At 34.3% G+C, this 27750-nt stretch overlaps 1 long non-coding RNA gene across 1 annotated transcript in view; it reads left to right on the top strand.

The window, feature by feature from the left end:
• Nucleotides 1–22936, top strand: part of LOC136366137 (uncharacterized) — a 1047166-nt gene extending 1024230 nt beyond the window's left edge. Inside the window, exon 3 of the long non-coding RNA XR_010744469.1 lies at nt 22870–22936. This is a non-coding gene — a long non-coding RNA (uncharacterized lncRNA). The remainder of the gene's footprint in view (nt 1–22869) is intronic.
• Nucleotides 22937–27750: the final 4814 nt, after the last annotated feature.

Genomic DNA, 27750 nt, shown 5'->3' with positions numbered 1-27750 from the left:
GAGACTACACCTTCTTAAAAGAAAGTTTGAAAATTAATGTTTAAAATAGTGTAAATGACATCTAACTGTGTACATTTAACTGAATAATTTATTAGTAGTATTCTTCCTCCTCTAACTAATTTCAAAGATGAAACAGCAAGGAATCTTATGGAGGGATATTTTAGAGCTAAAGGGTCCATCATCTCTCCTTCAGCTTCCTTTGAAATCTGACTTTTTAGGTTGCAAACAAAGTGGATTATAATGTTAGTAAGTACTGAACAATATTTGAGATCTATAATTGTTTTTATAAAACACATTCAAGTTGCTGTTGTGTACCAGCAACCACCTGTATGCAATAAAAATAATAAACAGAAAATAACTTTTTAAAAGAGCATATGATGAAGTGCTGTAACTACTTATTCTGTTTGACTTTGAGGAGATGTTGAGTGGATGGCCTGCGTAGCTAATTCTGTTTGTCAGATTTACTAAGTGAGCTAAAGAAAGACATATATTAAAACCTGAGACTTTGAATGGTATGGCATATTGCATAGCATTTAATCTTGCATCAGAATTTCTTGTCTGGAGATCTAAATTTCTCCTTAATGCTGCTTTTATGAGTGAGTTTAAATCAGTCTTTACTCTGCATGCAATGAATTCAATTTTGTACTGAATGCTTGTGGCCAAATTACTTTTTTTCTGACTTTTGTTAGCATTCCTTGGATATACGCATTATTCACATTTATCCTCCATATCCCTTTTTTCCTAAAAAAAAAAAAAAAAAAAAAAAAAAAAATTATTTGTTTTTGTTCTGGAGCACAAGAACAAAAAAAGAAAGCCAGTAGGTTGCAGGCAGTCAGACTGTGTATTCTATTACACAATTACCCTGAGAGTCTTAAGTGCCCACTGGGGACCTAAGAGCACTCAATTAAAGAATTGTGTTGAGTTGTGCTGTGGCAGCAAAAAGGAATAAGAGGCTTTGGATGCCGTAAAGTTAAATTGATCCCTACAGTGAAAAGTGACAGCAATACATAAGGTCACTGAAAACTTTACTGAGCACTGAATCTTTGACCCAAGGTGAATCACCCTTCCTCTTTATTCAAACTATAGCTAAATTTGATCTGGGTAATGGAGACACTGACACATCCATGGTGACAGAGGCTAGTCTTTTCATTTTTTACATGTGTACTTCTCAAGTAGCACCTACATTTGCAAATGCTTCTGAGAATAACTTTTTTCAATTATGTCCAAAGCATGCTAAAATTTCCTAGGTAACCACCTGTGAACATGTGTCAAAATCCATATTCATTTTAAATAAAGATGAAGGAGTTTGTGAACTAGGCACTAGATTTCATGAAAACTATCCAGGGAAACTTGAAAAATGCAAGTATTTTATCACTATATTTCTTATAAAGAATTCAATACTGCAGGTTATAATTCATATTGTAAAAAATCCCAGGTAATGCTCTTCAGAAGCTAACATTTGATTTTTGTTTGAGCTATAAGTGATCTCTTGAACATTTTTGATTTTTCATAGATCAATTTACAAGACACGAACCAAATATTAAAATCATAGCCTATTGGATGGCTGAACAGATTACAAGGGAAGAAATAAAATTTAAAATCTGTGCCATTAAAAATCTTGTGAAAGAAGATTAATTAATTTTAAGCTAAAAGTACTTTAGAAAGATTAGAAGCATTCTTGATTTTCACTTAATTTGTCATTATGGGCCATACTCGGTAAAATATTCTACAGCTAAACTTTCTGCATATCTTGAACTCCTTATTCAGCAAAGCACTCTGGCCTTGCCAAATTGAGACTGTTGGTACTCTGTAGTAAATTCTGTGTCCCCAGTCCTGGAAGCTATTTAAATTCTTAATGGTTATTGATTTCATTGAAGGTTATTTTGTGACTAAATTGTGCTTTAGTGTGCTTACAGAAAAGCCATGTTGTTAAATTAAAGCTGCACTCACCCACATTTTTGTTTAGAAGCAGAGTACACAATAATTAATGTCCAGTTTAGTAAGTCCAGAGATGGTTTGTGAAACTCAAAGCTGTTCATCAGCAGTTGGATTGTTTCACTTGTTAATATATTTTGGGGTAGAGTTAAAGTAAGTATAGGTGAGCAGGCATAGTTTTTAATTTGACTCTTCATCTTCCTGTATAAATATTCATCCTACTTAAAGCAAGTGCATTTGTGTTTTATGCATTGAGGAGCCTATCCTGCCTTTATGTCAAAATGTCATGTGCTGAACGATTGTACTGTTGTACAAGCTTCTAAAAAAGTACCCTTAAATAGATATATTAATTAATATTGTATGCTTTGCATCATGATTTTTAAATCTGTCTTTAAAAGTAGGCCAATGAACCTACATTTTATTGAAGTAGCAGACCATATGATATAAATTGCACAAAGAATGGTTACAAAAATCTCTTATTCTTTAACATGCTCAACATATTTCTCTGTCTATTTCATGGCTCTGTAAATTCTGTCATTCACCACAGCAGTTTCCACTACAAAAATAGGTTAAAAGGGCTTTATCTGATATAAAATGAAGAATTGGCTTCCTAATATGAATATGCATTTTCCTGAAAAACATCATTTAAGGGTAATGTTTTAATCATGTAGAAGTTTCTTTACTGTTTTCCTTGATGGAGGAGATCCAGATTTGACTTTTTTAAACTTTTTATTGTCATAATTTACAATTAAAAAGCTCCCCTTTTTTTTTTTGAATGCATAAGTAAATAATTAATAAGTTAAAATGAAAACATAAATTTCAGAACTGCACACAAATGTTCAAAATATTTTTAAATTACATGTATTTTTTTCAATAGATTAATCTAATCACTGTTTAAAAAAATAAGTCTTCAGGATTTATTAAAATTATGTAGACAATGAAAGTGTTTTTCATGAACATATGTGCTACATGTTAAATGATAACTAATGGTTCCCTTGTTTTATGCACACATACATCCTACTTATGAACATTCTTGTTACTTTTTCTTGGTTTGCTTGGTACAGTTTGTTGTATTCGGTTGTTGTTTTGTTTTGGGGAGCATTGTGAGTATAGATCTTCTTAGTACTTTCTGACTAAGGAGAATAACATATAGTAGAAAGCCAAAATATTTTTATTGATGAGTTTGCATTTTTCTGTAAAGCACAGTTAAATAAAAAAAATGCAACTCAGGATTTGGGCAGTGTTTTAAATTACAGAATTTGAGAAATAATATAAAAATCCTTTCCTTATATAATACGGCACAAGTATCAGGATCCATCTTGAGTTTTTAGAGAAGGCTAATGAAGAATGAATACTGCAATTAGGAAAATATTTTATTTCTTAAAACTTATGATGTGGTGGCTGAAGGAAAGGGTGATTCACTTTATAACAGGGCTGATTAAATTTGTGTAAAATGATTTTGAGACAAATATTTTGTAATTTAAAAAGTGATACTCTGGTTTTTTATGACAAATAATATGAAGATAAAGAGTAATTCAATGTTGGTGCACCTGTGTGTAGAAAGTTTCCTAAATATATGAAGCTATATAAATGATAATTTTCCACTGTTCAAGTAGGAGGGGGGGGATGTCCTATGAAAATTAAGCAACTATTTCTTTTAAGAATACTATTAAATATCATGTACTCTGACTAGCATGTAGATGTAACGAGAATCCTTAATAAATGAAGTTTGGAGGTTTAAGACAGAAAAAATACTTTGAGACCACTAGCAGGAAGACTACTTAAGCTTTGACCATATTTTTGCAGTTGCTTCCCCACCCTGCACTTCATTTGTATGCTGACTTCTCTTTCTATGTCCTCTTTCTGTCTTTGCTTTGTGTCTTCTGAATGCCTCAACTTTGTCCATCTCAAGGTCACCTAGTCTTTTCTCTGATTAACTTCTGTTTACAGCCATCAAAGAGAACTCCTTGCCAATTATTGATAGAAATTATCTGTAAAAATAATTTTGTCACATGGGAAGTGTCGAGGTAATGCTCTTTTGTCCTCAATCTCTTCAAAAGTGAAAATATAGAATCACCTTTCTTCTAATGGAAAATTGTTTGAAAAATATCTTTCTATCTATTAGAATATTTTGCTTGAGCAACAATAATATTAAACTGTATGTTCATCAGGTATTTCTGATGATTGTTGAAGGCACTGGGTAATTGTCTCTTTTATCTCATTTTCTTTCATAGTTTCTGCTTTCTTTTGCCCCTACTAAATAGCTAGATTATGCTGAACACATGTCAATTTTTCATTTCATCCTGATTTTCTAGTGGGAAATATTCTGTAGAAAATCCCCTCCAGAAACCTCTTTCAAATAATGGGTTTGGATAAAACAGATTTTTCTTTGAGGGAAACATTCCATGAATGCAATGTAGTTACAGTATATGGAAATTCCTGTGGAGATTAAAAAAGAAAATAGATTCTCAAGTCTAGTTATGGCCCTTTGGCTCCACTGAGACTCTGTAAATGACTTTATCGAACCATAAATAACCAGAGGAACATTTTCCTGCGGGCACATCTGTGCCACTGATGAGCCATCAGTTTTTCCCCTTTGGGTCCTGTGCTGGTAAGAGGCATGCTGAGAGTGATGTAGCTGACCTTCACCACTCCAGATGAATCCTGTAGTGGCACTGGCTTCATTAAAGGCCAGTGTTACTAGCATTACAGTGGCCATGGAGCAGATTGTCAGATGAGGAATATCTACTCTCTAAAGACTATCATCATTTGCACTGAGTGAAGACTGTGTAGTGGAGTAGTTAGAGGTTAATCCTAAATCCTTCTATGTAGTAGAGGTTGTGGCCCAGTCTGTAAGGGCAGTTAATTCAGTACTTGGTCAAGACATTTTCAGTAAGGAAATCTGCCACTTCAATACTACTTCATGAATACTTGAACAAAACTAGTTACATTTATTAGCAAAGACTGCTGCCTAATGGGGAGAATCAGCTTGTTTACTAAAAAAATCTTCAGATGAAAATGGCACTTATGCCTTTGGCTGCCTCATATGAGATTGATTCTGTCCACTTACGTTTCTAAGAGCTTTCTGTCCATCTAAAACCGTGATGCAGAGCAGCATATGCTGAAACACTGTGCCAAGTGGCTCATAGCCAAATTTGCTGTTGTTCGTTTCTGCCCTGTCACAGTACTGAAGCAGTCTCTCCCAGAAAAATGAAACCATCTATCATCATGATTGATTGTGAAGTTCCCCAAATAACAATTCTTTTAAATTTTTTTTTTTTTTTTTTTATTTACTAACCAAGGAACCCTTTTAATGGAGTTCTAGGTTAATCTGAAGGAGCCTGCTGATAGATTTTGCTAAGCAGTATTCATTCTCCAGCCTTCCTGAACTTTGTCAGCTGTGCATTTTGCAATGATCTTTCAGAAGCTGGACACTTAGGCTATCTTCCCTCTGCTCAAAGTGAGCCTTTGAGGAAGAAAACAACAAGTTAATAGTTTGTTTTGAAAGCTGAATTCCATAATGCCTGATCTTTTGTCATCTGACCATTGACTATCTTAAGTTGTCTAGGTTGTCAAGACTTTTTCTAGTTAAGTGAGTATTTTCTCAACTAGGTTGTCCTTGAAGATTCTTGGTGAATCAGGTTAGGTTATTTCTTGGTGAATCAGGTTAGGTTAGCATATGCAGTAGTCCCTCAGCAATAGTGTAATAATAAACATTATTTTCACCAAAAGTTATAAGAGCCTTCAAACTGTTGTCTCTGAGAGTAAACTACCTCAGATGTAAACCTCTGCATCTATAGCAATTTTGACTGTTTTCTTGGGGGACAAGGTTAATCAGCCTCGTAGCATTCTGCAAATCTATTTTTGTTTGAAGAACAGAAAAATATAAAAGATGAGCCAAGAGCAGTCTTGAGAAACAGTTTTGTACCAAGGCAAAGGCTACCAAAGAGAGATGGTTCAGGGTTCTTTCTGGATCTTGGTAAGAAAGATCTGACAACAAATGGCTCAATAAAGTAGCTGTTTCAAGAAAATAGAATAAAAAGAGCAATGCAGATAGAAAGTAAATCTTGTATTCCTCCAGAGGCTGGGACCTCTGCTTTTATGCAGCATTGGATTGACCCCAAATGTTTTTTTGCATTACACGCTGTGCAGATCATGTCTGTGGCTGCAAATCTTCTTTTTGGTCATTCAAACAATTATATAAATCACTAACTCTTTGACATACAATGGTTTTCCAGTCTGAATCACTAGAGAAATACTTTGTTAAGATCTAGTACTGTCAGGAACAAACTAGAACCACCAGAAGGAAGCATAAAGCACAAACTGGTAGAATTAGTTTTTCTGAAACACAGGTGTTCATGTCAGAAACCTACAGTATACAGGAAAAAAGTATTTTATAGATTATTGAATATTTTATGCATGAGGAGAAAAGCAGTTTTGAATTCCCTATGGTCTAATAACTAAGAGGTTGCAAAAGCAGGGTGTGATTTTACTTGTTTTAGAGGTAATGACAAAACTCCCATGATTTATATGTGATGTAAAATTTTTATAGAAAAGGCAGACTAGCATTTCCAAAAGCCCATATTTCTTAAGCTTTAAGTTCTAATTTAATTCCTAAGCTTAAATGCTTCTAGAATTTCTCAATAAATCTGTTACAGAGAGATTCTTTGCTAATGCCTGTTCTATTAGCAAATATGCAAATATGTCCTAGAAAACAGGTGGACACAATTTCATACTGTGTTGGTGGTTTTTAATACTTATTGTAAATCATACAGAAAATTATTGACCACTAGTTGGGAACAGCTTGTGTTCATAGCAGGTCATGAGGCTTAAGCTTTCATGACCACAGCATATGCTGCACATTGGGGAACTTGCCCAGTGACCTTCCATTCCTTGGCATGTTAGTAGTTGTAATTGCTGATCTAGGCAGTATTCTACTTACCTTCTGCTTTATTTTAAGTGAAGATTACTTTGAATGATGACACTGAAAACACGTGGGAGACTTTTTTAATTTTTTTTCAGCATACTTGCTTAGATGTGACACCATATTTCAACAAAAATTGCATAGTATTCTAAAATCTTCATTTTGGAGCCAAAATCCTTAATTCATTTTTCTTTTTCTATAACTTATTAGCTCTCCACAATTGTATTGTACTCCATTTTGATCCACAACTTGTTCTGCTGACTTTGAAGAGACTGTTGTGAGAGTTGTGTTCCTTCTCAGTGTCACTAGGAGTACATTGGCACTACAGGCTATACTTGACTCATGTCTGTGAGCTCACTTTCATGATTTACATGTGGACTCATCTGTATTGTTACCTTCCTATAAATCCAGAGATGAGTACTTTCATCTGCACACAAGACCATCTGTGCTAATTGACATAATGAGGATCTGCCAGCTACAGAGGAATGACAGGTTTTTCTGTGCTGTGCAGTATAGGAAGCTGATTTTTTTGTGGGTGAAATGCAAGACATCACACTTTCCTTTCACAACCCTTAAAGCTGAAGTGATTTTGCCGTATGTATGAAATATATAATGTATACCTTACATACACAATCATATTGGAAACCTGAAAACTAGTTTTTACTGATAGATCATATATGTTATTCAGACTGTGGAACAATTAGATAATTATAGGACAATAGTTAGACAGTCAGAGAAGCTTTAGAGAACATTTTAGATGTTTCTACCCTGTGTGTGTTGAGCTCTCAAGGCAAATGCAGTACACTAATAAAAATTTGATTTGAAATAATATATGAAGAAGTTATTACTTTTACCAGTTTGAACATCAGCTTCTGGAATTGCACAGCTATCATAAATTTGTGGGCTCTTTCCACCTTGCATAAAAGTAATGACTGTTGTTTTTCCAGAATTTCTGAATGGGAAAACACACCATCATGAGGGGTCATGAGACATTGCAGTTGCTCTGTGATTTATCTTATATCTGTGCAGAAACAGTTCACTAATCATCATCTAAAAGCTAGTTCTGCTAAACATTACACAGCATTTTTCATTTGGTTAGTGTTTGTGATTCATATTCAGGCAGCTGTTACCAACAAATCATGTTGGTATTCTAAAAGGGAATTCTGTAAGACCAGTAATAAAAACCTGAAAAAAATATTATGTTTTAGTAAAAATTTCTATCTCATACTAAAGTTGTTAAAGGAACATCAACATAGAGTTTTCTCTCTAGAAAAACAGGCAAAATTGTCAACCACAAAATAATTTTTTCCTTCTATTCTACAGAATTAAGTGGACCAGTTAAATATATTGATGATAACAAGAGAAGTACAGGGCCTGAGAAGTAAATATTCATTTAGCTACTTACCCATAACAGAATCCAGACAACGACCACGAGTGCATTTAGTGGACTCTGGGTACAATGGTGCTTCCTGCACACCAGTATATCCATTCAGACTGGGGGTGTCTTCCATAAAAGAGTAGAAATTCTCCAAAAGAAGAAAATTACCAGAATAAGAATCAGAGATTGGGAACCTAAATCTTGAGGGGAAGATTCTTTGAGAGTTCATACTCCAATTCAAAGAGTTAATTTTTCTTCACAGTAAAAATTCAAAAGTATGTAAAAGAAGCTCATATGAATAGATCATCAGAAGACTGCCAGAACTTCTTGTCTCTAGAATTAAGAATGTTGTCACATTGAATAGAATGTGTCAGAGCTGTAATTCATAGTCAAATCATTTACAACAAAGAAAGAGGAAATGTTGTCTGTGGATGCAACTGATTAGCAGAAGAGCAGCTTTAAGCAAATATATAAATTACATGCAAAGCTTTTAGAAAAAAAAGTTATGAAAACACTTTGTGCTTCTGTGTCGAAACTTTTTCTTTGTCTGAAGCATTTAAAAGTCTTTAAATGATCATTAAGAACATGAGGAAGAGAAAAAGCAATCTAGTGAATTGTTCTATAGCCTATATTTTGCACAAAACTGGTTATACATTGGATATTCACTGGAATTGTACTGGACATAACACTATTCCTGAGTGACAGCAGTGTGACATACTGGGCACTGCCCTACTGCTCAAATAGTGGGATAATTTTTTCATATACACTTGTTTATAATTTTTATTTTTTCAAAAGATTATCTGCTCAGTGTTGCAGTTCCTATAACCACTATTCAAGAGTGTCTGTTATGGATTTGCATGTGACGTCAACAGAAAATTCACCATACATCAATTGACCAAGAAAAAAATTCAATTTCATTTTCTGTCTTTCCTACTTTTAGTTGTTCTGCTACAATGAATAGAATAGATATATTAGAATTATAAAATAGTTCTGAGTTTTACAGATTGGGTGCAAACTGATTTCTTTTTCCCTTTGCAAATTTGGATAATTTTGTACGCTAATTTCATGCCATATCAAACAATGAAATTATCTCTTTCAAGGAGTATAATCCTTTTTTCACCATCCACTACCCATAAGTCAAAAATCTTTCACATAAGCTCATGTGAGATAGTCAATGATTGGCACTAGATTGAATTTCCTTAGCTAAGTTTAATTCCAAGTTTCTGTGGTTTTAGGTCCAACAGCCTGGACTTCTCTCCTAAGTCCTTCTCCAAAAGGACACTGGCAGGTGCTGTAGCTTATGGAAAGTGCCATTTTTTTGGCGTGTGATCTGGTCAAGTATTTCTGTGGAGGGCAATTGCCATATCAAATCATAGAAATCAGTTGAATATTTTGCTTCCTTGATTGCAATAGAACACAAACTCTTCTAAGTTAAATGTATCTATAGATCCCAGACTCTGTATTACTAATTAAAATAATAAATATAGAGTTAAGCTAACAGCTAAGAAAATCTCTTTTTTTTTCCATTTATGGTTCTGTTCAGGAAATATCACTCTCACTTTTATAACCCACTTTCATTCAATTTCAGTAGAAATTACAAGGCAATAAAAGAAGAAGTGATATCCTTCTACTATAGTATCTGTAGGCTCTTGCTTAAAATAAATAATTATTCTATTTTACCTGTGGTTTCTGGTGGTTCCTTTTTCATAAAGCAGCACAGAAGAGGTCTTCAAAGTTTCAGAAGAAAGGCAAAAAGCTTTAGTGAAAATGCAGTGGATTTTTTTTTTTCATAAAAGTCTGTTGAATAAAACTCCTGGAATGTTAGCATGTTATTAAAAGGTGGCAAGAGAAGCATACCAGCTAATTGTTGCAGTAGGACTTGTTGAAATTCAAGAACACCAGGGAAAAAAATGAATATTGTTCTTAATGTGCTTGATTGTAATTATTCTGATTTAGCAACAATATACCAGTTCAATTCATCAAGTTAAAATATGTAAATCCAAGTGAGTAAAAAAAAACCCCAAAATTTGAGTACTATGTAAATGAGAGATAAAAATCAAAAGTAGAAAAGAATGATTAGAGAAGATATATTTTAGATCTGGTGGCAGATTATGCAAGATATAGATTTTTCTAAGATTTGGGATGTAGCCTAAGATGAATAATATTATTTCAGTAACATAAAAAACCAAACAGCAGTATTTGTACTGTGACAAAAGATATTTCATTGTTTAAAAAATAAAGGGATCTGGAAGGTTATGTGTAAGGTTGTAAATGCCTGCTACTCAGCAGACCTTCCCCATAGAAACTGCTTTATAACATTCAATCACATGTAGGCTAACAAACTGCCTCAGCTAATGCCAGTATATGCAGTCATTGTTACCAAAATCTTGAGTATCTGCAAAATCCAAACTATAAAATCAAATTAGAAGAGGCTTTGCTTACAGTGATGTTGTCAACTGAGCATCTGGGTGTTGTGATCTTGCAAGCCCATAACAAGACAGAGATGATAGAAGCAAATCAGACCTTGAAATCAACCTGGGTCTTTCAGGAGGCAGTCTCACTCTAAACGCTAAATGATTAAGAAAGAATGAGACCCTAAGGTTGTAATTTGATATTGTTAAAATGGATTCAAATTTGCTCCTGCTTCTAGCTGTTAATTAGGCTTGGGACTCACAGACCATAATATCAATTTAACAACCTACTTTTGCGTAAACCACAAGAAAAAAAAAGAAAAGCAAAAAACCCACAAAGTACTACAAACATATTATAGAATAAGATGTAGGATATTTTTACAGATAAAAATATCTGTATATTGCTCTCACATATAAAAGCTACAAACCAGCTTGTAAGAAAATCTCTTTTCTTTGAAGAAGCATTGTTTAAGTCCCTTTAATTACAAATGGAGACTTGGCAGTGCAAACCTTGCATATTGGTGGAAGTTTGAGTTCTTTAAATGGAATTATATTTTTCATATGAAACTTTCATAAACATCAGAATAACTATACTGGTCAATGAGTATTAGCCAAAGTGAAACAGACTGGCCTTCTTATTAATTAATCACTTCATCTAATGAATAGCACTGGTGGTGGAGTTAGAGAGTTCATCCCAAAAAATAATAACATGGAAACAGCAAGTGAATGATGATCCTTCTATCCTTCTTTTTCATCATTATACTGCCTATAAAAGGCTAATATAATTTCACTACAGAATTTATCAGTATTGGATTCAGTACAGAATCACAAGAGTGTTGAGAGTATACATGAGATAGAAAAGAAAGATTTAAAGAGAAGAGTGATTCTCCTCTAAATTCAAAGCTATTTCTCCTGAGTACAGTAATCAGAATATGATATGACTTCTCAAAAAGAACTCTTTGCATATTGTTTTTACCTATTTAACTTCCTGTAATATACAGTAGAAAATATACTTCCTGTGATATACAGTAGAAAAATGGAAAAGGTAGTACTGGCTAGTAAAATGAATATTCTACTAGTATTTGAAATGTTACTAGGATATCTTATAGCCAGTAAAAGTCAGTAAATAACTCATTTATAAGGTAAGAAATAATGGCATGCCTCTAAGAAAAGTTTTTATTAAAGGGAATGTAAAAGTCCTGGAAAATGTTGCTGACGTATGCTTTCAGGAATTAACTTTATTTTATTAAACTGCTCTCTTGGCACATGGAAGAAAAATTTTAAGTCTGTTGAGCTCACACAGACTTTAAGAGTTGAATTGTTGGACTTGGATGGAATTCCCAAAGTCAGCCTTGCCACTTTACTTTCAGATCTTCAAGTGAATGATGTAGCACTTCAAATATCACCAAGCTTTTAAACTAATTAAGATCAACTTTTTTAACCATGGGAAAATACTACAAAATTAGACAGAATGAATAAAAACATCCCCTAATTGGCACATGGAAAAACAGTGGTGTTTAATTGAGCAGCCCAGTAGAAGAAATCACAGTTGGCTCAAAATGCCTTTGTACTTCAGCATTCAATAATATGCAACAAATTGAAAGGAATTTTGAAAGTGATTAATGGGTAAGTGATTATTAAGTGGAATTTTATCAATACTACAGGGAAGATAAGAAAAATATACTCTGCATACCCCTAGTGGTTATGAGTTTGTTGGTTTTTTTTTTTTTTTTTAATGGTTTTCTTTATTTTTGCCCTGATATTATTGAAAGGTTCACAGAAACTTTAGTATATTTTCAAGGGTTTTGTGACCTTTCTTGAAACAATGCCAAGTAAGTAGTAATAAAGTATTTCTGTAGAACTAGCTCCTTTACTATTTTAAGATCCTATTTTTCTCCCTGTGCCTTTTTGTTGCCACTGGTGGTGATAACAAGAGATGCATAGCATTTGAATAAAAATTACATAAGATCCTTGCAAAACAGATGCCTCTAGAAATTCTTTTCCATCCTCTCATTATCATGGAAAGCAGTCTTTCAACCATCTTTGAAACCCCTCCCAAAAATATTCTCTGAGCTCATCTACTCATGTATGTGAGCCACCTGCACGCACATCTGTATAGGAAATGCTGGTCATATTGGCCATCATTACCAATTATTCTTCTGTTTTCCATTTCCAAGGATTTAATATGGCACTATCTTCTCTTTCTGTTTACATTACATGCAAATATTTTGCTTGGTAATGCTAAAGCGAACAGTGAATACAGTTCCATATGATTAGTGTTGTTCCACATGGTAGCTGGAATCTATTCAATTTAATGACCTTAACTGGTTTTTCAAGTGGGATTTTTTTTTTTTTTTAGTCAAGCTGCCTAATTAGATTTCTGGATTAACATTAGAAATGCCCTTCAGGTGATAGCTAAGGGATTTTTAGTACTGCATTTTGTCTCTGACCTTGGCCACTATCAAATGGGATTGCATTTCAAACTACTGTGTCTGAATATGGGTGGGTTAACAGAGGATGCTGTGCAGTTTTAAGCAGTATTGCACTATATTGAGTTACCCTATGTAATACATACACTATGTAATATAGAATTGCACAATACACTCCTTTGCCTCATACTGCTCTGTACCATGGCTAGATCTGAAATTGCCTGTAAATGTTTAGGCAGCTGGTAGGTCTAAGTTTGATAGCTTGTTCTGGTGCTCAGGGTACACAGAGATGAAAATACTTTTACTGCCTCTAAATTGAAGAGAAGGAAGTGATGACATGGCTGTGAAAACCCCGTTAGAAATCTGTTATCAGCAAGACTTTTGATTTGTCTGCAGCCTTTCTGGTTTTGAAACTTCAGGTTTTGATTGTCTTTTGTGGTGTCCTAGGATTTTTTTTCTGTTATGTTTAAGGAATATGTATTTAGGAGGAAAAACTCCTATTGTTACCTTAAGCATCCTACCTTTTATGGTGGATTCAGAGCTTTCTTCATTTTGTCTCACAGTCCTTTGTATATGGAGGAATGGAGAGGGGAATCAAAATCAAACAATCTGCTAAAGGTTAAAATATCCTTAATAGGATTATAGGATGTGTTGCACACTGTGTCTGAACAAAAGAGTATCACAGAAAAGAAGACAGCTCAACTTGTTGCTTGCTGCAGAAAATTTAGAGGCAATGGGAAAACGTCTATGCCTGTAAGAGAAAGCAAGGGATTCAGATTAAGAAGCTGTCAGAATCAGCAGTGGAAGAAGCCAAGAAAAACAGATGCCAGATCTAAATACCAATTCTGTAAGGACTGAATCACTTATTCAGCAGCCATACATTGACTGCCTACAATAATTGACATCGGTACAATGCTGTTGTCTGCTTGAGGAAGAGTTTTTGCATAGTCAGATTAAAATTATTCAGAGGTCAAAAATGGCTGTGAAATCATCTCTCTATTTTTTGTTCATACAGATAATATAATGATCCAGATGTCTGCCCTTCTACAAATCATTGAGCAGCTCTCTCAGCTATAAAGAGTGTTCAGAACATATTGCACAACTTAGACGACACACTGGTATCTGATACTTTTAATGTGTGTATGTGTCCAAACATACTTTCAGTGTACTCGCAATATCTATTAAAATCGGTTTTTGTAAATTTCCACTCTAATAATAAAAGATATATTACAGACCGTAAAAACATGGATTAGGATGATCAATGTTGTGTTGCTTAATCCTATACAGTTTGGAACTTATTGAAAAAGCTCTTGTTGATATGACAAGGCATTTGTTCATGCTCAAAAATATCAGTCTTCCCTCACTTTTAAGTTTGCTGCTAAATTTTGTAAAAGCCTAGCACATAGGATGTAGGGACCTTGAGAGCCACCAAGTTTGTTTTGATGCTTCCACACAGGAAAAATTGTACAACAAAATTTCTGATAACTGTTTCTTAAAGCCTTTAATGAAAGATACTCTCTGTCCTGGGTTGTAGTTTAGGATTATCATCTTCACCATCTTCAGTTAATGGCCCATCAATGCCTTTTGCATGACTCAGAGATAACTCCCTCTGGGAGTTATCTCTCTCTTTAATGGGCCATCAAGGCCCTCTTCCATGACTCATCATCCCATTGTGAGATGCTCCACCCATGGGGAAGAGCCAAGCATTCTCACCTGAATATAAGCTGGAATTTGAGACAGTAGAAGCAGCCCTCACCCACTGGATTCCCAGAGGACTGGAGCTACCAAACCTTTCTACAAGATTTCTATTTCAAGAAGAGCACCTCGTCTAGACTGTTTCCATCACCCTGATCAAGTTGTATTCTGACTCTGTCACTGGTTTTTCTTTTTGTATTTATTTTATTTTATTTTTTTCTATTTTGTTTTCCTTTTCTTCTCATTAAATTTTATTTCTGACTTAAAGCCTCTTACTTGGTTTGTTTTCAAACCACAACACTCTCTGATCACATTCAGTAAATCAGTGATAAACAGAAAGACACTGTGGAAAATGGGCTTTGAAATACCCAAGTTCTGCAGGTAAATAATTACTTAGAGAAGCCTTCACTGTACAGTGCACACTCTTTTCATTGACCCATTTCTAGTCTTGCTATATATGTACATAGATAAAGTAAGGAAAAAAATAAATTTAGAGCTATCAATGGATACATGCTATTAAGCCATAGTATTGCACAAATTAGGAAGTAGAAATAAATTGTGCTGATTGTAGTATTTCTGGATGATAGTTTTTGAAGTAAGTTCTGGGGTTTTTTTTCTTAGATTTTGACATGTTGAATAATTTTTTTAAAATACTCCAATGTTTTAGGTTTATTTTCACATAAAAGCTTGTCTGATTTTAAGATGGGACACAAAATTATTATAGCTGTTTTTCCATGTGGTGAACTTAATTGATTTTTATTAAGAGTATGCTGGTATAATAGCTTGACTTGGATTCTTCAGCATTTAGAAGTAAGCAAAGAAGTAGGCAACCCTGAGTTCCCATAATATATATGGTTGGTTGCTGTCAGTGAAGAGGATGTTATTTCATATTGTATAAAGCAAGCACTCTATAAAGCAAGGCCATAGGTTATTGACTAATCTAATATTAAAGAAATATCCTCTCATTTTGATTTTAGAAATCTGGAGACACTGATGGAAGCAAGTCTTGCCTGCCACTCCAATGCTTACTGTTAAAAGCTGGGGTTTTTTTTGGAACTGGTGCAGTAGCACTGTTACTAGGATGAGTAAGTGTTTTCAGAGTTACCATAAGGCAGTACCTTAATACCATATTAATTCTCTGACATAGAAGAAAGAAATAAGTATGATAACTTATAAATGAGTGGTAAATGTTTGTGCTTAAAAAATTACTTGTTTACTGAGTGTTAAGTGATAAAAGTAAAATGTCAAATAATATTAACACTTCTGCCTATTATAGTTTAACAATTTTTTCTTGGTGCTCTCCCTAAGTGTTAAGATAGTATACTGATCATTACACTAATTTAGCTACTTAGTTTGGGTACATTTGAACACTTATCCTTGCATTTTCACCTTAATGTGACAATCTCTTCTGCTGTGAAGGTGCTGTAGAATGTTTCTAGACAGTTATGTTTTAGATGAGATATGAATAAAAGTGGATAGGAAAAAGGGATTCTGATGTAGAGTTTATAAAGTACATTGTTAAAGAATAAGAGAAAGAACTGGTAAGACAGATGTGTATGCCCAGCAAGAGACAAATTCTTGACCAAAGATATATTGTCTAAACAAGCCAGGTACAGCAGACGGCTTCCTGTCAGAAGATAAAACTATGGAAACAAAACTCTTGTTTTAAAATTGAGATAAAACTTTATTTTTAAAATTTTACTGACAGAATTTTTCGGGGCCATCAAGTCTTTAAAATATTTCTCTACTTTGTGCTTTGTACTTTGTGCTTTGTAGAGACTGAAAAGATTCTCCTCTTAGTTACCTATCTAAAATTTATTCTAATTAGTAAAGGGGATAAGATTAAAAAGAGAATTTGAATCCAAGAAAAACTGTTCACAAATTAAAGCTGATACCTGACAGGAAAAGTGCTGCCAATTCTCAGCTTACAGATACAAGGAAAACAAAACAAAACAAAACAAAAAAACAAACAAACAAACAAACAAACAAACAAACCAAAACAGAACAGAGTGTTTTTTCAGCTCAATTGTAAAACCTAATTTATATAGATCGAGAACTCTGAGAAACTTGGAGCTGTAGAAATAATAGAAGAGGAAAACTTTGTCAAAAGAAACAAGGGAAGGAAATGTGGTCACAATAGAGGTTGTGGGTAATACACACAAAATGTATATCCTTAAGAATCGGTAGGGATATAAGTAAAGCTTGTAAATTATTAAAAAGGTTTTAAGAATTCATAGATAGAATAATAAATAAATTTATTCAATAAATTTGAAGACACATTTCCAGTTTCACTTGGAGACATCAGTGAGTGAAAGCAGTTATAGAACTTAATACACTTTTAACAGCTGTAGTGGCTCAAGCCAAAGGCCGAGTTGTGTTCTATATCCCTCAACACCTACAAGTGAATGGATTGAAAAAGGAAGAGCAGGACAAGGTTATAAAATGACACTTCTGTGTAATGCTAATTTCACGCTCCAGCTATTTTCACATTGAAAATCTCTTGAGTCTATGTGGTCTTATTAATTTGCAACCCAACACGAATTTCTCTTCCATAAACCTTTTCAGTCTCCCAATCAACCAACCTACATGAACTTCTTGAATTCACATTATCTTTTACAAGGTCTTTTGCACCTACTTTTTTCTGTCTTGAAATGTATTCCTACTGGCTCAATTTGACACCTCCTCTTTCCTGTGCTGGAAAAGAAAATGAACAATTTCTGTCCATCTTACTTTATGCCACTCGTAGTTTTATTATACTCTGTCATTTCTCCTTTCATGTTTTTCTTTTCCACAGGGAAAGCTGAAGTCTCTTCGTAGGTCAGTATACAGAAATCACTAAGGCATTTTCTAATGAAATAAAAACATATATAAAGTGCTAAAGTTTTCTAATGTGTGTGAAAACTTAAAGTATAATTAATTGTATGGTGTGATTACTAATTTAGCATTCACCACATAGAAGAATTGGAAAGAATTGTGACATAGAGATTAAGCTGGATCAATAAGCTTCTGTTGATTTTATTGGTTGTATGAAGGGGTTTTTGTGACAATTTCTGTTCCTTTACCATGCAGAATTGAGCAAGTGATGAAGAGTGGTTTCTCTTTCTCTCTTTTCCTCTGGTGTTGCATACTTTAACCAGTGCCACAGAGCAGGGATAAGTACAGAGGCAGTTGATTGTTGAGCTAATCAAATTTCTCATCAGATAAACTGGAAAATTTTGTGTTTAATATTCCTGCTCTTCTAAACCATTTATAATAGGTTTGTTGTTATCAGAACTTTCCCTATTTACTGCCTTTTGTCTCCTCACTGCAGAGCAGTGGGTTTTTTTTTTTTTTTTTCCGTTTTCCACAGTCTCAAATCATTTTCATACATTTTCACCCACCCTTGAGAGTCTGAGGTTGTTTTAGTGAGTTTCCTCCATGCTATTTAAGACCATCATTATCACTGCTCAGAATGACTCTAAAGAAAAGTTGAACCTCCTGTTACAGCAGTATGGGAGGCAATTTATAATACCTGCTATTTGTCACTACAAAATCTAGAAGAAACTTGAAGAGAAGAATTTGATACTGAAAAACCTCCTACCAGCTAAAATCTTTTATCACTACTGAAGTCCCTTAGTTAGATGAGGGGAAACTGTACCACAAATAGTCATTCAAAGACATGAGAATTTGTATTTCAAGACCAAATTTTAAATATTCAGTTTCCTATTTCTTCTGAATGCCCTTTCTTGACTAGTGTTATTTTGGGGGAATTATTTTAAAGATTATAAATATAATTTTTCATTTTCATATCTTTCCTATTCTCATGAATTCTAATTTAGGTATTGTTTTATATTGACAAGGTGCCCTCACTGATGAAAAACTCCAGCCTCTATCTGGCTTTGGAGCTCCCTGCTTACCAAATCTTTGTCCTTGAGAGGTTTCTATCACCCTCATTTTTAAAAGACAATTTCCTAAAGAAAAATAGTCCTAATATGTCTGTCTGGCCTGGCACTGACTACCATTTAACCCCAGCTACCCATGCAAAGAATCTTACTCATTTCCATCTGGGGACAAATATTTCTATTCAAGAGACACATCAAATCTTCTTCTTCCCTTTTCCTTGTCTTCCTTCCTACAAGAGACATAAAGAACTGCAATGAAAAATAAATGCATCAATAAATAAGCATTTAGAGGATCCAGTAACAAATCACCCAGAAGGAAAGCAATGCAGAGAAGAACCTGAAAAGAGCCATTATGTTTATCAGCAGGCAGTGATCAGGGAAAAAAAAAATAACTTGTTTGAGGTAGTCACCCATGGCAAGTACATGGCAAGGACATCTGGATAGACATTGTTAGTTTGCTTCTGTGATAATTCCTTATGAAGGCTGAGTTTCACAGATGATCAATTTGTTAACCAACCTTCGTTCTGCACTTGATATTTACCCTTGTGTATTTTAATACCAGTAACTCTCTTGAGAATTTATAGAGGTGTTGTAGCAGGGTGAAAAGTACTATCTTTCCCTCCACAAGCTGTTGTAACTGAATGTAAGGAAACAAGAACCCAGAATCCAAGACATCATCTCTTTGTGTAGTCTAGAGCTGAGTGCTCTAAACCTCAGACATTGACAAAGGAGGAGGTTGCCTGTTTTGCTGCTGACAGAATGGGAATTATCTCAATCTGAGATTGTATTTGAATGCAAATTCCAGAACTGCTTAAACAATTCTTATGTGTTCCTGGAATGAACCAGGCAGGGAAGACATAGCTCATGAAATGTCTTATACATACCTTTGAGTCACTTGCCTCTGAGATCCAGTAATCCACTCCAGAACATTGGAAACAACCAGAAAGGATTTGTTGAAATTAAAAAAAAAGTCTGACAAGTCATCCCACACATTCTGCAACTAAGAACATGTGAGAAGACTAATTTTTTTTTCTTTTCTTTTTTCGCTCTTCTTTTCCAGAAAAAGGAAAGGTATGACATGTTGGTCCCAGCTGGTAGGCAATCTCACACTCAGCTACTCCCCTCCTCAGTAGGACAGGGGAAGACAAGAAAAAACAGGAATGAGAAACATTTTGGATCAGTATGGAGTCAGGAAGACCACTTATTAATTATCATTGTCAGCAAAACAGACTTTATTTGAGGTGAATAAATTTACTGTCAATGAAAATAAATATGGAATTACTTATTTGGGAATTGGAAGGATAAGTACAATAAACCAAACATTTATATACTTAGAAAAAACACCTTTCCGCCCCTTTTTTACCACACTCAACTTCATTCAAAATTCTTTTTCCTTCCTTGTTATTGCCATAAGTTAAGCTCAGTCTCTATAACGAGGCAATGCATCATAATAGTTTGGGGGACTGTGTGTGTGTGTGTGTGAGCTACAGTCAGTACATAGTGGTTTCATCCTGCCACTCCTTACTTTTCATTTTCTCTGCTCTTGTGTGGGTTCTTTGTACCACTGCAGCAGAGAAAAGTACCTGAGTTTGGATTGACTTAGCTTGACTTCTTCAACTTTCTCCTTTTTTTTTTTAAAGTGAATATGTTTTACAGTGTGTGAATACTTAGAATTCCAGCCTGGTACTTCAAATCAACAGGACGTGGCTCACATAAGAGCCAGCTATTTTTAGGTAAAACTCCTGAAGTGGGATATAATTTTAAGTCTTCTCTGCATTTTTATTTCTGAAGCTGCTTGCCAGGCTTGAATGATACATGATTAATAATTGAGCACATCATATTTATACATTCCTTTACAATAGATGCATGGGAAGAAACCAGAAAATTAAGGAGGCAGGGGAGAAAAAGGCAAAAATATGCTTCTATGGTAGATCCTGCCAGAAAGACATGAGTCGGTAGTGATGGTAAATTTTATGCCAATCTACATGTGTTTAACTTTTATGTATTACTTTCTTCATTTTCATACACTCCCATTCACTCTTGTTCACATGAATCAGTAGAAAGATTATTGTAACTGCATTAGGATTAAGGCTAGACTTTCCCAAAATACATGCAGTTTAACGGGGATAGAAGTCAGTACAAAAATCAATACAAGGTATGTTTCTCCGAAATAGGATTCTATGTAGTCAGCAGAATGGCCCAATTCCTTTGGTCAAGTTGACACTTTTTCTTGGCATATGACAATTATCTGCTTGTACTTCCAACCAAAGCAAAATAATACTGTCAATCAAATTCATTACAACATCTTACGAATTTTAAAACGAGTCTCAGTTACTCTGCCTTAAAGAGATAGTACGAATGGTCTACTTGTGATTTATTGAAGTAACTACCACATCTACCTTCCAACTAAGAATTTTTGGCAGTAAATTGATCATAAACCACCAGTGTCTTCCTTCTGAAGCTTAAAAGCTCCTACAGACAAGGCTTTGGAAAAGCATGTTGTTTTTCACAGTTCTATTCCAACAGAAATAGGAACCAGAGTGTAAAAAACTTGAAAATTTTGAAACAAGACTTTGTTGGAAGAGTATTTTAAAAAGGCACAGTACAGCATTACAGTCTTAGCAATTGCCGTGGTCCTTCCTGTGTTCCCAGACAGAAAAATCTCTGAAATCTCTGCACTGTCCATTTTTCCAGAATGTAACGAGGTCCACCTTATTCAGTACCTAGCGTTTAGTGGTAGCCGTATCTATATGCTTCTCAGAGACAAGCAGAACCACTTTCCTGGAATAATTTGTACATAGAATTATATGTCTAAGGGTCATTTTATTCCTCAATAGCAGTAAGTGTTTGTTATCTTTAGATTTTAAACATCAAGATACATATTCACAGAGTCATAAAATAACTTAATTTGGAAAGGATCTGTAAGACCATTGAGTTCAACCATTAACCTATCAAGCCAAATCCCCTACTAAATCATATCCTTAAAAGATAAATCTAAATGTCTTTTAAATACCTCTAGAGATGGTGACTCTCTGTGCAGTCTGGTGTTTGACAATCCTTCTGGTGAAAATTTTTTCCTAATATCAGAATTAAACCTCCTCCAGCACAAATTGAGGTAATTTCCTCTCATCTCATCACTTGTTACTTAGTAGAAAAGACTGAGCCCCACCTTAGTGCTGCCTCCTTTCAGATACTTGTAGAGAGCAATCAGGTCCTTCCTAAGCCTCCTTTACTCCAGGCTAAACAGGCCTCAACTCCTTCATCCAGCTCACATCAGACTTGTGCTCCAGACCCTTCACCAGCTTCCTTGCCCTTCCCTGGACATGTTCCAGCATCTCAATACCTTTCTTGCAGTGAGGGACCCAAAACTAAACACTGAGATTTGAGGTGCAGCCTTACCAGTGCCAAGTACAGGGGGATGGACTGTTCTTCAGTCCTGCTTGCTACACAATCACAAGAGCCTTTTAAAAAAAACTCTTCTACTGGATTTGTAGGTTTTATTAATATCTTAAATGTCCAGTTTCACTTAGAATTTTACTATTTATTTTTATTACTCATACAGTTACTTCTTGGGATATGGTGGTTTCAGCTATCACAGCTTCATTTTGAGTTAGACCTTTATCCCACTACTACATTCTGGTATCAGTGCTGTCAGGAATAATGAGTTTAAACCTGCAGGTAGTTTTCTTCAGCAGCATACAACACAAACATATGTTATGTCATTTTATTACTTTCAGAGTTTATTATGTAGCTTGTTTCATATATGTCGTAATATATTTTCTGCTTGTTTGCCCATTAACCACTACAATGGGGTTTTCATTGGTTCTGACACATTGAGCACATTTGTCTTTCTCTGGAATATCTACAGTTAGTACAGAAACAAATTATTCCAGTGTTAGAAAATGCGTATGCTGCTTCATTAGCAAATCTTGTGTCAACTTCCTGAATAGTGCTCTTGAGATCTCCCCCTGATGTTTATGATTGTTGCAAAACATTTCTGCTGCTCCACTTGTTGCCATTTTACAGCTGGGAAGACAGAGCCTTCAAAGATGACCTAGTGAAACAGATTGTGCAAGTGTTTCTCATCCACTTCAGCAAGGTTGTACAGCTTAATATCTTACCTTATTGAACCAGAATATGGACTACAATAGAGCAATCCACAAGAAAATGAGGACAAATAGAATAATTTAGAATTTTGCCACAGAAATGTTTCAAGTAGTTCCTCCTTCTTTTTTTTTTTTTTTTTTTTTTTTTTTTTTTTTTTTTTTTTTTTTTTTTATATGAAAGGCAAATCTTAATGAACAGCGTCTCAAATATGACTTGTATATAAAAATTTCATCTTACAATATGATATTATGTCTTTCTTTTCCTAAGGAAAACCTGATTGCATTTGTCTGGTGAATATACTTGAAGGCCCACATACTTCTACACAACTGCTGTGGATTTTTTCTGTTACATATTTCCAAGGACTACCAAAAGCCTAGTATGATGAAAAAAAAATGAGGCTAATAAAAAAAAAAAAAATATTACTCCATACACATTTCCAGAACAGAATTAACATTATTGCTGACAACTACTGATCAGTAGGAGAAGTGTGAGGAAAACACAGTTCTTCCATCTGCTTCATCCATCTGCTGAGAAAAGGAACTGTGTTACCATTAGCAGGTCTGTCTCTATAATTCTGTGTGTTCTATGTACATTTTCACGACAAATGTCTTTAACATCTATATTGTTTACCTCTATAGATAAACATACTAATAGCACTTAATTTTGCAAACAGCCCCAAGTTTGCTATTTTTTGAAATAAAATGCATAATAGGACATAATTCCCAGATTTCTCCTTCAATTTCCTGATTATAAATCAGTGATTCTTTAAAGTGTCTAATAAAAGTTGTGTTTAATATTAGATGCACTTGATAATTCATATTTAATATTTTTTTGACTGAGGATTTTAGCACAATGTGTCATTTGGCTTCTTTCTATATGCCTATATTCTATTTTAATGCTGACGTATTTTAAAATTGAAAGAAATAAAGTTGGGATGTAAACTTCAGGTCGAATAGCATTCTCCAAGTCCATCTGTGGAGGTTATTGTTGAGGAGATCAGTTTTGCTGGACTTCTACATTAAAAGTGTCAATCACAAACACAGTGAGAGAGTGTCCTGAGGATTTTTTTTCCAATACTCATTATTTTCCAATATTCTGCATTTTATTTGTCCTATGGGTTGGGACCTTTAGAAAGGAAATAGATCTTCTAGTTACACAAATCCTGTCCAGACATGGGAGTAGCCCGTATCCAGCAGCTCCAGACATTAGGATTTCTATAATCCAGACAATGACAGATATTCTGCTCTTGTGCCCAGCACTCATGTGTAAACTCAGTAGGTTGTACAAGATTGACAAGAGCATTTCATTCATTATTTCTGCTGCTGTACAAGCATCTTTCAAAATTTACTTCCTTACTAAGTCCAGGAAGAATACTGGAAAGGTTAAAGGAAAAGTTCAGATCACTATCACAGGAATCACTTCAAAAGCTTTCTTCTGGTCACCTCTTTTCCTCAGGATTTTCATTCCTGATTAGATGGAACTCCAGATGAGGAGGGGTTTTGTTTTGTTTTTTTGGTGTTGTTTTTTGGTGTTGGTGGGGTTTTTGTTTTGTTTTGCTTTTCCATTAATGCAAGAAGTTCTGACACATAAACAGCTTTAGAATACTACTGGGAGATTTTTAAGTCTACTCTGTTATCTTGAATGCTGGGAACTATTTAGAAATAAAACTCCAATAAACATCTACAGTGCTTATGAATTATGCAAAAATTGCCTTACTTTTTAAAATAAAGTTGACTGAGACAAAAAGTTTTTTCTATTAAAAATGGTAAAAATAAAACTGTGTAAGTATAGAAAAGCATTATTCTTCAATATATATTCATCTTCTGAGTGCCCTCATGATTAATATGTAGGACAGAGACGGTGAAAGGGAGATAGCTGAGTCTCTTTGGAGCTGCCATTGTGCAGTTGCAAGAGGTGGAGAAATACTTTCCCTGTTCAAAGCCCTAAATGCAAGACCTTCTTTCATATCTATGGGGACATTAATAGTTTAGGAAGAAAAAGCTTTGCACTTTGCTAAAGAAAGGGCATTCAATTTCATTGCTTTTCACCTTGTTGCAATGTTGAACCACCACTGTCATCTTAGAGCAGTGATTTGTTTCGTTAGACTCTGTGAAGGCTCTCTGTTTTGGCCATTGTAGGGAAACAGAAAGAGTCACACCAGTGTTTTCTCTCCTACACTGCACTTTAGTAGGTGGAACAACTAGGAACCACCTTTCCCTGTCTTTTTTCAGTGCTTAGCCCATTGAGCAGATTAAATATAGGAACAAAAATAATATATCTTGTGCCCGAATCACAAAAGAAAAAGACATTATGGAGTTTTAGTAAACATGTCGACATTTATTTTCAATAAAGTATGGATTACTTGTTTTGTATTATGATGAAAAAACAACATTTTTTAAAAACAGTGCTGGTTAATATCTAGAAACTAAAGTGTATTGTAGATTATCAGAAAAATTGGAATCTATTTGTATTTTTTTAAGTATGGTTGCCAGGGATTTAAAGAGTCTTTTAAATCATTTGGTACTGAAGACAATCAGCAGCAATGAACATAATCTTCTATCAGAAGTAGCAAAAGAAGTTATTATCTCCTTCCTTCTCAAATTTATATACAAGGATATTATATATAATATATATATAACTTTCTCAAAAATCTAAACCCCATATAGTTTAAAAGGTTATACAAGTAATTTTAATAAGGAATTTGCTTCTTCAAAGATTTGAATGGTTTATTTTAAGCAGCTAGTTTTCAGATGCAATCTTCTCTCTTGTTTTCAAATTCATGGCATACAAAAATAAGAATGGAATTAATAGTCTATTATGTATATCTTGGCTTTCTTATGAGCTGTCACTCAGTAAATAGTCTCATAATACATAAGACTTCTTTCTGTGCTGCAATATCAATGTAAAGGAGCATTTCAATAATTGAAACATTAATTTGCTCCCATCTGAATGCCATCTCTATTATCAGCATGATAGAGTTGGAAATCAAATTATATGTATATAAATATCAATATATATCTCTATCTATAGATCTCTCTCAAGATATTTTGAGGTGACAGGGCACTGTAAATAATGAGAGTTTAGATTGTTGTTAAATGAAAAGATAGGTTTTTTCCCTCCTAGATTTTTCGTAACTAGGGTGACATTATTCTGTCCTGTCACCTTGTAAGGAGTAATAAGATATATAGCATGGTTTTAGAAGTTGATTGAAAGGTTGGCAAAAAAAATTAAAAAAAATAGCCTGAAATACAGAATTTAAATAATGAATTGCAATTAAACTTGACTCTCAGGAAAGCACACTTTTGTTCCTTTGCAAGAATCTTCACCAATTGATTGTAATTCATTGTTAAAGACAAATTTAACTTTCCTTACTTTTTTTTTTGACGAATAACACTAGAAAAAACTATGTTTAATCTTTCAACCACGTCAATGTATGTGTAAACTTTATGATTGTGAAATCTAATAAATCAGTATTTAGGAAGCTCAGAACAAAAGACTGAAGGCATTTATGATGAGTTGCATTAATCAATTTACTGTGCGCTTAGCATTGTTTAGCTGAGCTAATCATAGAAGATTAACCTTTAAAATTTTATATTACAAAGTATGATGATCCCATTCTTGGTTCCTAATGCTTTTAGCTCTATAAACAACATTTGACATTTACCAATAGTAATGTCATGGACAAATGTTCCCATACCCTGCTAATGACAAAGGTTTGAATTATTTTCTTTCTTTTTTTTTTTTTTTTTTTTTTTAAGTAAGAGATTTAAGACTGACAGTAGTGCCAGTTTTGGTTTTTTTTCAGGGAGCAGGAGGGGGTTTTGTTTTTTTTTAAAGGATGACTTATATGACATCACTTAAGGTCATTAGAAGTTCAAGATCATTAGAAGTGTTTAACACTGAAAAGTATCAGGCAGGCATTCAGATTTTTGTTCTGGTCACTGTTTCTTCATTTTATTTGAACAAAGCAAAAGTAGTTTAAAGAATGAATGTGAAAAAAAATGGTTCTACAGTATGTTCTGCTCTTGAATCACAGTAGCCCCGAATTAGATGAAAAAGTATGAACTTCCAAACCATTCTATTATTTTTGCCATGGTGTCTCATGTTTATACCTACTTCTGATCTTTGTCCTCAGGTAGTGCTGTAATGTAAATATTCAATATTGAGAATTAAAAAGAAATAACAATTCCTCCTGATAGATTCAGTGTTTACCATTCAAATTTTCTAGTACCTTTCTTGATAGTAGCTCTTAGGAACTGTCAATCTTAAATTACTCTGCCAAGGTTTTTTAAAACCATGGTCTGAGCCCTCCTCATGCTCCACTAATTTTTTTGCAAAGTCTACCAGATACAATTAAGGAAGAGATGTTCAAACATGTTATGCAGTAACTTCTATGCACAAGGTTCAGAGCTTAAAAGAATATTAGTAGCCTATTGAAAAGGAAAATTTTTGAGACAGGCTCTGTCGCAGTACTAATCCCTGGTAGTAGTACCAAAATGCCACAGATCCTTTTTTTCATGTGATACAAAGGCTATCCCTGACAGCTCATGGAGCTGGAACATGTTTCTTTTAGCCTGACAATACATCAGAACTCAAAGTGTGTGAGTGTAGGTGGCAAATACCTTGAAATACAGAAGTGTTTCATACTCACCCATGCTTACTCTTCTATTAAAAACAAAACCTGTTGGAACAACCTGAAGGAAGTCCCCATATGCAATGAGGCTTTGGGGACACAAATCGAGAAGCAAAAGTCGTGAGTCGTGCAAAAGACCACCTCAAAATGGACACTTTTTGTAAAAAGGTTAAGGACATAAAGTTGAGAGATGTTATGACTGCTAGATGCAAATTGCCTTTCTAGATACCCTACTTGACAGGGAGCTTTTCAGGATTTAATTAAGCTCCTTTTTTTTTAATCTATTTTTGTTAAATCCAAACTAGAACTGCACCTGGCAGAAAATGGTAGTAGTTTCATTGCTATGCCAAATAATAT

This window comes from Sylvia atricapilla, chromosome 1, assembly GCF_009819655.1.
Source record: "Sylvia atricapilla isolate bSylAtr1 chromosome 1, bSylAtr1.pri, whole genome shotgun sequence".
Classification (NCBI taxonomy): Eukaryota; Metazoa; Chordata; class Aves; order Passeriformes; family Sylviidae; genus Sylvia; species Sylvia atricapilla.
This window is presented reverse-complemented; position numbering and strand designations above follow the sequence as displayed.